Source organism: Danio rerio, chromosome 7, assembly GCF_052040795.2.
Source record: "Danio rerio strain M-AB ecotype USA chromosome 7, GRCz13ab, whole genome shotgun sequence".
NCBI lineage: Eukaryota > Metazoa > Chordata > Actinopteri > Cypriniformes > Danionidae > Danio > Danio rerio.
Genome location: NC_141027.1, coordinates 3,938,499 through 3,949,581, shown reverse-complemented (window position 1 = coordinate 3,949,581; position 11,083 = coordinate 3,938,499). Strand labels below are relative to the sequence as shown.

At 40.5% G+C, this 11,083-nt stretch overlaps 2 protein-coding genes and 1 long non-coding RNA gene across 3 annotated transcripts in view; 2 read left to right on the top strand and 1 right to left on the bottom strand.

The window, feature by feature from the left end:
- The window catches only part of si:ch211-63p21.8, a 120,733-nt gene extending 115,279 nt beyond the window's left edge, over window positions 1-5,454 (top strand). Inside the window, exon 7 of the mRNA XM_087260268.1 lies at window positions 5,107-5,454. The gene's annotated coding sequence lies outside the window, so the exon portion shown is untranslated. The remainder of the gene's footprint in view (window positions 1-5,106) is intronic.
- Window positions 1-11,083, top strand: part of LOC147842925 (uncharacterized) — a 959,952-nt gene that overhangs the window by 267,835 nt on the left and 681,034 nt on the right. The window lies entirely within an intron of this gene.
- The window catches only part of si:ch211-225k7.4, a 494,418-nt gene that overhangs the window by 462,555 nt on the left and 20,780 nt on the right, over window positions 1-11,083 (bottom strand).

Below are 11,083 nucleotides of genomic sequence, written 5' to 3'. Positions count from 1 at the left end.
AATTTTGGGAAGCAATCGAATGCACGTTTAATCAGTGTGTTTAAGTTATACAGTGAAGACAAGGTTAATGAGATTCAATACCTTGATTCTATTTCTTTATAATAGCTATTCATTTTAATTGTTAAAACTGTTTGCTTATTTATTTGCAACTTGTTTCCCTTATTTTCACATTCCAGTGTTGATAGTTATGGTTATATCCTCCTGAGACCCTGCCCAGTGACTTGTGTCGTCTGTAGTGGATATTGTCTTTTTATGAGTTTTCTTTGAATGTTTTGAGATATTCCAACACAATCTCACGGCAATTCGTAACTTTTTCATTTAGTGGCTAATTTGTATGAATTCAATTTAGTACGATTTGCTCATCCCCCAATGACGGTTGGGGTTAGGGGTGGGGTCAGGTGCCACGCCTCCTTTTTAAAATCGTACCATTTTGTAAGACTGAACTTGTACGAATTCGTACGAATTAGCCACTAAACTGGCAAAACGTAAAATACTTACGTTTTCTCATGAGATCAGGCTGGATACTCTGTCAAGACCTGTTGTACTGTTCTAGTGATTTGTCATTTGATTGGCTGGCATGCTAGAAACCACTTCTTACACTGCATCCAAAATGACCGACATAAAAACAAGCACATTTAATAAGAACGAGAGACGCATTTTAATTTATCTTTTAAAAGTTTTTTTTAACTAATATTATTACATATATATATTTGTTTATTAACGTGTCAGGAACAATACATTTAGCTTTCAAAGCTGTTAACTTCCTTTAGGATATCATCCTTTTTTAAATGTCCACTATAGTGGACAGCAGGACCATCTTCATGTAATTAATGACTGCATGCTGTAGGGGGCAGAACTGAAGCAGAGGGGATTCTTTATAAGATAGTTGAGGGAGATTCTAATTTAGAGTCTGACAGTCAGACAATTAAAGAATAAGAGACAATGAGAGAATGACAATCAGTTTTAAATCCCTTTTATGTTAAATTTGTTTTGATTAACATCACTTTTTTTTTTTTTTTTTGAGTTCGGCTCTCTTTCAGACAACTGTTTCAGGAATTTCAATACAAAAGGATGAAGTGGCTTTTGTTTTGTTATTGTTACATTAATATTGGATTAATATCCTTTTACAGCCATATCCTGTACAGTTTTGTTGTCTGAGTGGCGGTCGTTTCGAACTATAATGGTCCTGTGGTCCACTACAGTGGACATGCTGTAAAACTAAAAATACAAGCAAAATGTGAAAACTCTAATGTTTTCTTAACCCAAAGGATGTAGGAAATCACAGAAAAAAAAGAAAGAAAAACAATTTCTTTGGGTCTCAGGAGGATAATAAAGAGCAGAATGTAAATAATGCAACTGAACCAGGGGTCTGTTCTTCGTACCTCGCTTAAATGATCTAAGATGATTTGGCAGATCCTTCATCTTTCAATCTTGATAACTGATCTCTCGCTAATTTGGTTCTTCAAACAAGTTCTTGAATCAGATTAGAATGTCTGGATGAACTGATCTGAGATCTCTGCTTGTGTTGTGAAGGACAGATCTATCGATCCTCCAAATCATGATCAGCAATGATCAGCGTGATGACATCATCTGATTAATATTCAATTATCCATGTGAGCAAAATTACATCAAATTAGAAGTAAACGGTTTGTTAAATATTATGCAATAACTTTACACCTTATTGTGGGCTGCATGCTTGGCCCTTTCATGTGTCAAGAGCAGTTTATTTAGTTTTACAGTTAGAGCAGATTTTCCGGTGTTATAGTAGCCGTTTTTTTAAATCCGTGTAAAGAATAACTGGATGTTTACAAAATCATTTTGATAAAGATAAAGGCGTCTGCAACTTTTATGAGGCATTAAATCACCATCATATTAACTGACAAAACATGTTTATTACTGCATAAATGTATTGCTTTTAAAAAGTCACATATTGTTTCTATTATCATGCACAAATTGTACTAAAGCGATTTAAAAAGTTCATATCAATACGTTTTTTCTTTGCACTAGCAGGTGGCAGTCTTTGTACTTACACTTTGGAGTGCATATTGCATACGTTTTATTAATATATATATATTTAACTTTATATATTTAGTTTAAAAATATTTACTATTTCCCAAAGTGTATATAACTACTACTGTAAGAAAATATCAGCATTTGGTCCATACTTTCTGTATTATCTTTGCTTGAACTCACCCAATTTAATCCTGTTTATATGAATTGAGCCTGCTCCTGACCAGGTTTGAGCTATCAGAACTGTTGCTATGACAACAACTCTCGGATCAGCTTTGAAGAGCGAAATGATCCTGAATCGTGTCAAATTGTCAATATCCAAATCCAGCTAACTGATTTATCCACAAACGAAGAACAGACCCTAGACTTGACTTGCAAATTATTGTCAAGTTTCAGTCTAAGCATGTGAACCAGAATTTTTTTTACAGTATCATATACTACTGAAGCTCACGACTAGGCCCACACGGAATCTGCACGCGCAGATTTCCACAGATATTTAGCCCATCATTTATTCTGTTTATTAACTTGTGTAAATGTGTTTACATTTATATTTTTTCAGTTTTTAAATTAATTTCAGTATATTTATTGACATGAAAATATTAATTTGATTTATTTACAATACTGATTGAACAGTAATATTTTCTGTCTTTTAGTAGAGATATTATATGAGACACTTGCTTTGTTTACCAAATAAAGTGAATCTAATTGGATTTGCATTGTAAACATTAAATAATAGTTAAAAAGGTATTAGGCGAGGCAGTGGCGCAGTAGGTAGTGCTGTTGCCTCACAGCAAGAAGGTCGCTGGTTTGAACCTCGGCTCAGTTGGTGTTTCTATGTGGAGTTTGCATGTTCTCCCTGCCTTCGCGTGGGTTTCCTCCGGGTGCTCCGGTTTCCCCCACAGTCCAAACACATGTGGTACAGGTGAATTGGGTAGGCTAAATTGTCCGTAGTGTATGAGTGTGTGTTAATGTGTGTGTGGATGTTTCCCAGAGATGGGTTGTGAGTATCCGCTGCGTAAAAACTTGCTGGATAAGTTGGCGGTTCATTCCGCTGTGGCGACCCCGGATTAATAAAGGGACTAAGCCGACAAGAAAATGAAAAAAAAATTCACACAATTCTACGCAGAAATAGCAGAAAATGTCAGCAGATTCTCTCTGGCCCTAGTCATAACACATTGCAAGATTGACATTCAGTAAAAGCAGTTCAGACTGTAGTTCTGAGGGTGTTAAGGGTTGTGTAGGTTGGAGGTCAGCTAAGCACAATGGAGCGATTGTTTACAAGTATAATTAGCTAAGTTGCTGGGGTCCAGTTGCAGTTTCTTAATAATAGGCCTAATCTAAGCCTAGTCTAAATAATGCAGGCCTGCTCATGCTTGTATTTGAACACCAGAATAAATGAGAAATGCTTGCAGTTAATTGAGTGCGCCCTCACACTAGGCTATCCAAACTGTACCCGGGAACTTTTACAGGTTCATGTGACAAATGTGAGTTGTCCGAATTGAGTCCAGGCATGGTTCAGTAGGAAGAGGTGTGCCAGAGAGTGGTTTGGTTGTGCTTTGGTGCAGTACACATGAGTGCAAAGTGCGCCTGAAACTGAAGACCCAAGGTCACTTTTAAGGGACTGTTTCATATGGATTTGTTCATCATTCTTGAACACGAACTGTCATAGTTCATTAAAGATAGACCCGCCACCCCCCAGTCTGCACATCAGCTGCACCTTCAGTAAACCTGATGCCTGCAGCACGAGGTCTTTATGATTTATTTATGAATGTCAAATGTGGTGAATCGGTTCTGCAAAATAGTTGACAGTGTGTCACTGCATCCCAAATGACTAAACATGATACAAAACAATATAACCAAAGTAATGTGCACTGTGCTGAGCGAGAGCGCTTCTCTTCCTGTTAAACACTCTGTACTGGAGGGCTGGTGTCCTGGAGAGTTTAGCTTCAGCCCTAATCAAACACACCTGAACCAGCTAATCAAGCCCTTACTAGGTATACTAGAAACTTCCAGGCAGGTGTGTTGAGGCAAGTTGGAGCTAAGATCAGCAGGACACCGGCTGGACTCAAGCTGTGCACTTCTACATTTCGATTGTTTGCCATCAAACAGCGTCATGACTCATTACCATGAAGTTGTCTTGATTTCAACTCTCCTCGACACCCACACTGGCAAAGATGTGCCATGCTGCTCCTCCCCTTGCTATAGCATTACCCTAGTAAATAAGTACCTTTTTAAAAGATACTGCCTCAGCAACGGTGTTTAACTGAGAGGCCTAAATATCTTAGAAGCTGGCAGTTCACAAATGTCATTTAACAGGAAGTTACTGATACAATCTGGTTGGTCTGATGTAAAGAAAACAACATGAGTTTATCCTCCTCATTTGGGTGTATAACTGTGACACTTTAGAATAGATCATTGAATGTGGTGTTGTGTAATATCGAGGAAATGCAAATATCCTGCTTGCTTATTTGTTTACAGCGTGTCATTTTGTTTTCCAATAAATGCCTTATAATATGTCCAGTATTTGTTAGTGTTCACACCTAAAGGCTGATTAATACTTCTGCGTCAAACGCCGGTGTATGCTACGGCGCTAACACATAGCCCTTCGCTGTGGCTGTCGGCGTCGCTGACGTGCACCTCTCAAAAAATGTTACTACACATCACAACAACGCGTATCGCAAGCTCTGTGATTGGTCAGCTTGGTAGCGCTGATGAGTCTGGGTGGGACCGAGAGCCGCGCGAATGGCGCGAGCACAATGGAGCGATTGTTTACAAGTGTGGAGTCCCATGAAGGAGCTCCTGATGGAAAGTTTTGTTTTGTGTTTACCTCATAGTTAAAGTTGTTGCATGTTCGCCGGTTCCTGCCTCAAAATGAGCGAGTTTGAGCCACTTGTACATCCAGGAAGTGTTCAGGAAAAGCAAAACAGCAGAGAAGAAACTCGACACAGAGGAACATTTACACCTCACTGCCAACTAGCATTTCGAAAGTGTTAATTTAGAGCAACAGAGACAGCATGCAGAAGTATAAATGCACAGCTACGGGCGTTGCATGCGCCGTGTGTCACGCCGGTCACTTGACGCAGAAGTATAAATCAGGCTTAAGGCAGTGAGACTTTCAAAGTTCACTCTGACCACCCTGATGTCAGCTCTGTCTGCCTTCACAGCTCCGGCGGCGAGAGCATCAAAATTCGCTACATTAATCTCATATTTAAAGGAGCTTTATAAAATAAGCTTTCTAGCATGAAAATGTTGCACACTTTTTATCAAATTCATTTAAGAATGGAAGATCAAGTTGCATGTGGTGTTGCTTTGCTCCACTTGTCCAATGTGTGTCCATATGTCTGAAATATCGTGAAGCAGCTTTAGTGTTTTATATGAGATTCTTGCTTTTTTAAAGAAAAAAAAGATATTACATTAATGCACATCAGTAACTCACCAGTAACTATTTTTTTTTTTGTGTATGTCCCTGTAGAAAAACATTGTAAATAGGGTTGGGTTGACAGACAATTCTATTGTCCATCGATGACTGATAGACCTCATGGCTGAGCCAGCATCGCGATCCTCCACCCCGCCTCTGTCATAGCAGCAACCCGTTTGCGAAAAACACAGACAGGCCCCTTTTACACTAAGGCCGTGCTCACACTATGCACAGTTGCCTCGAACCGGGCCAAAGCACGCTTGTCCCCCCTCCCGTCTCCCTCAACAGCCCGCACTCACACTACAATCGGGCCTCGGCACGCTTACGTCATCGATTATGCGATGGTCAGAAGCGCTCTCGCTCAGCACAGTGGAGATTTCTTCAGTTATATCGCTTTGGGATGCGGTGACATGCAGTCAGATATTTCGCCAAACAGATCCGCCCACTTTTGACGCTCATAAACAATCATAAAGCCCTCGTGCTGCAGGAATTAGGAGGTCTGCTGAAGGTGCAGCTGTCGTGCAGTGAGGGGTTTGCATCTTTAATAAACGACAGCAGTTTGTGTTCATTGAACAGTAAGAATGATTAATAAATCCATATGAAACAGTCCCTTAAAAGTCACGTCTCGCTTTCAGTTTCGGGCTTTGGCGTGTTTTGCACTCACACACAAGTGTACCGCGCCAAAGCCCAAGTAAACTGCGCTCAGGCACACCTCTTCCAACCGGGCCAGGGCCGGCCAAGTGAACCGTGCTTGAGCCCGATTCAGCGCACTCACACTTCTCATACGATCCGGGAAACGGGCCTGGGCACGGTACGGATAGCATAGTGTGAGTACGCCCTAATACATCTTAGTTTTAAAATGACATTTTAGATTGACAACGATCCACGTCCACACTCGCATTTCACCTAGCATTTCTGAACAGCTCTCCATCCAGACTATACCGCTGAAAACGCACATCACATGACCACAAACACACACAGGCATACGCTTCAGCAATATATGTGCGCGTCTGAACTCCAAGCAGTCAGCATGAGGTGCTTTGAGCACAAAACCCAAGTGAGCAGTGCACGTTGGACAGTTTGTCAAGCATGTACTGCTGGATCGCGTCTCACTATAGTTGTTAAACGTGATATTTCATCTTTTCTCTCTATCTAACGACTCCTCTGTCTTGTGAATATATCAAGTAACCTGTCACAGCATCAGTACACTGCTTCAGTCTTTCGCTTTTATGCTTGTACGTAGTTTATTGAAAACCTCAGACACTGTTGTCTGGTTCCTGTTACTTAATAATAATAATAATAATTCATTTTATTTATAAATGGCGCCTTTCTGGACACCCAAGGTCGCCTTACAGTAAGCATCATCAGACATGCTAAACAACTTAAACATTACTAAAAACAATCGATGACCAAACAAGTTAAAACGCAATAGCAAATATAAAAGAACATAATAAAAACATGATAAAAAATTGTTAAGTAAAAGCCTGCTTAAAAAGATGGGTCTTTAGACGTGATTTAAAATTGTGAAGACTATCACTGCTCCTAAGATCTACTGGAAGTGAGTTCCATAGCCTAGGAGCCATAGAGCTAAAAGATCTGTCTCCCATTTTGCTCAGTCGAGTGCGAGGTGGTGCCAGAGTGAAGTTGTTAGCTGACCTAAGGGTACGAGAAGGGGTGTAGATATGGAGAAGTTCAGTGAGATATTGAGGAGCGAGATTATGAAGTGCCTTGAAAGTTAGAAGTAATATTTTAAAATCAATTCGATATTTTACTGGAAGCCAATGAAGCTGATAGAGGAGTGGTGTGACGTGCTCGTGAGATGGGGTCCTAGAGATGACACGAGCTGCATGGTTCTGAACCAGTTGGAGTTTATGGAGAAGTTTGGAAGGAAGTCCAGAAAGAAGTGCATTACAGTAGTCAAGACGTGAAGTAACTAATGCGTGGATGAGAATGGCTGTGTTATTAGTTGTGAGAGAAGGGCGGAGACGAGTGATGTTACGCAGGTGGAAATATGCAGTACGTGTAATATTATTAATGTGACCTTCAAATGAGAGTGTGCTATCCAAGATGACACCCAAACTCTTTACCTGCATGGAGGGAAAAATTGTGCTGTTATCAATGTTTATAGTGAATTTATCAGCTTTATCCAAAACACTTTTAGTGCCGATGAGAAGGGCTTCAGTTTTGTCGCTGTTTAATTTTAAAAAGTTAGCTGAAAGCCAGATTTTTATTTCAGCTAAACATCTGCTCAAAGCAGGAGGAGGAAAAGAACAGGAGGGCTTGGTGGACAGGTAGAGTTGAGTGTCGTCAGCATAACAGTGAAATTGTATGTTGTATTTTCTGAAAATGTGACCAAGAGGCAGTAGATATATGATAAACAGGAGTGGACCCAGTACAGAACCCTGTGGGACACCAGTAGTGACAATCTGCGATCTTGACTTAAAATCTTTAATTTGAACAAACTGAGTACGATCTTCAAGATACGACTTCAACCATAAAAGAGGGGTGCCAGAGATCCCTAGTGAGGCAAGCCTATTCAAAAGAACCTCGTGCGAAACCGTGTCAAACGCTGCACTCAAGTCCAGGAGAATAAGAATTGACAGTAAACCAGAGTCTGCTGCCAATAGTAGATCATTAGTGATCCTGACAAGAGCAGTCTCAGTGCTGTGGTTGGGACGAAAACCAGACTGGAAGAGCTCAAACAAATTGTTATTAGCAAGATATTTATGGAGTTGAGTCGCAACACATTTTTCCAGTATTTTTGAGACAAATGGCAAATTGGAAATTGGTCTATAGTTGGCCAAATTGGATGAATCAGCTCCAGGTTTTTTTAGTACTGGGGTGATTACAGCAGTTTTAAGTAAAGATGGGACAGATCCAGAATCCAGTGATTTGTGAATAATGTTAGTAATCAGTTTGGACAATGATGGAAGACAGGTCTTTACTAAGCATGTAGGAAGAGGATCAAGCAGGCAGTTGGTAGTTTTAGATTTCTGTATATGACCAACTATTTCAGCGGTAGATGGTAAGGTAAAAGTATCAAAAGAGAAATGTGTGATGATTTCAGAAACATTTTGGCTGAAGTCAGGGGCTGAACTATTTATATGTAATTGATGATGAATGTCCTTAATTTTTGTTTCAAAAAAAGACAGGAAGCTGTTACATAACTCAGTTGAAGAAGAAAGTGATGTGTCAGGAAAACTTAATGATTTTTTAACTACAGAGAAGAGTAATCTAGAGTTACCCTGACTAGATTCTATTCTGTTAGCATAATAGTCAGATTTTGCTTTAAGTAATGCTTCCTTAATGATGAGCATGTTCTGTAAACATTTCTTTGTGGACAGTTAACCCAGACTTCTTATACAACCGTTCCAACCTGCGACCTTTAGTTTTGAGTTGATGCAGATCAGAAGTAAACCAAGGAGCAGAAACAGAAAAAGAGACAGTCCGGGTTTGTAAAGGTGCAAAAGTGTCCAAAATTTCAGATAGTCCATTATTGTAAATAGACACCAGAGCATCAGCAGAAGATGAGTCCACATTGTATGCAAAACTGTTAAGTACATCTGAAAAATGTAATAAATCAATGTTCTTAACGTTTCTAAATTTGATTGTCCGGGGTGACTGCAATTTAAAAACTGCAAGCTGAGCACAAAAAGACACTAAGAAATGGTCAGATATAAAAAGATCAGAAACAGTACATTTGTTAGGGATTATTCCAGAGCAACAGATGAGATCAAGGGTATGGCCTTTAGTGTGTGTAGGGAAATTAGCAAATTGCTGCATTCCAAAGCTGTCCAAACAAGATAAATAGTCGATTGTATTAATATTGTTGCCAGCATCAATATGAATATTAAAATCACCCAGCATAATAACATTAGGAGACAAGGAGCACAGCTCAGTTAAAAACTCAGAAAGTTCAGTTAAAAAGGTTGAACTGCTTTTAGGAGGACGGTATATTGTAGCAAGAATAGTCGGAACTGCCCCATTAATTTTAATGACGACTGACTCAAAAGAGGGGTATTCAGAAACAGTTCCTTTAGATACCTTCCATTTCTCCTTATAGAGTATCGCCACGCCCCCTCCCCGTCCAGTAGTGCGGGGTTTACAAATGTATTTGTATCCTGGTAAAACAGCTTGGTTAAAATAATAGAAATCATCATGTCTTTGCCAAGTTTCAGTAAGACAGAGGAAATCAAACTTATGGTCAGACAGTACGTCTTGCAGCAGATGACTTTTATTAGATAACGAGCGAATGTTGAGTAGTCCAAAAGATAGATTGTTTTTGCATGCTTCGTTGGAAGCGGAGTTTGCTGGGTATGTGAGTACATTACGGTCAATGGATCGTACTGACCTTGATGCCTGGCGAGGGTTAGACGACCAGACAGACCGTATTTGGGATGAGTTGTCAATGTTGTAGGACCGTTGTGATCCTCGGTGAATATATCTCCGACGTGGCCGGACCGCGATGTCCGGATGAAAGCGCAGAGTTGACGGAGTCTCCGAGAAGTGGGAGCGGAGTTGAAGAAGTTCCTCTGCCGAATACTGAAGTAGTAGCTCCGCAGGGCGATATACAGCAGCGAGGAAGATCCAGAGTGTTATGACCCGAACAAGCAGGTCAGGAGCTTTCATTGTCGTTTCGTCTCTTCTCCGGGTTTGAGTTGAGTGACAGCTGCTGTGACAGGACTGTCACAAAGTCACGATAAGCACCATAAAGCAGACCGGTGCAGTGGAAAGTGCAGAGGTTTAGCATAAAGTGCTGTGCGTTATACAGTAGATGTACTGTCAACTGTGTAGTCCAGACAGAAGTTCTTTAAAAAGTTCTTTAAAAATATTGTCCGTGGGTAGCGGCAGCTAACAGCGCCAGCGTGCACCCTAACCGGAAGTACTGTATCTTACTGTACTTGTGCACCTTTTATTACCAACCAAGTTTGTTGCCGCCATTATACCAACACATATCATTCTTTCTATTCATGCCAGAGTCCCGAGGGAAAAGTGATTGACAGGAGGTCATTTGTGTGTAAATTATCTTTATTTGTTTTGACTTTATTATGGGTAAAACAAAGACCATGTGGGTCAGATAGTTGAAACTGTAGGCTACAAATTAGGGGTGTCAAAATTAATTGTTTCTTCAGTGCACCGCGATGTAGACACGGACAATTCGGTATCGTTTCAGTAATAATCATAACCGGTTATTATGTACGTCATTTGTCTCCTATGCTCTCTGTCGTGAGGGAGGTGAGCGCGAGTATTTGCAACACTCAGCCAACTCAGGGCCGGCCCATGGCATAGGCACCATAGGCAAATGCTAAGGCTGCTGTATATCCAGGAGGGCGCCAGAAATGAGCGCGGTTCAGTTGGTTTTGTTTTCGATATTCCTGACACACATTCAGTTACAGACGGCAATAACTCAAAAAACTCTCACCCTAAAAAGATCTAAAGTGTGTTTCCTACACAAAGACAAAGCTGGTTGTGTTTCACAGCTGTCTTTCTTTTTTTCCGATCCACACTACAAGCACTGCTCTGTTTAAGCCCTCGCAGTATGTGTTTAGCAGGGAGAGCTCGCGCTGAGAGGAGCTCTCAGTAAGGGACCGTCGGAAAAGTGCTTATTTTTTTCGTTTTTTTTTCTGCTCTGCTCTTCGCGAGCTCTCCCTGTTG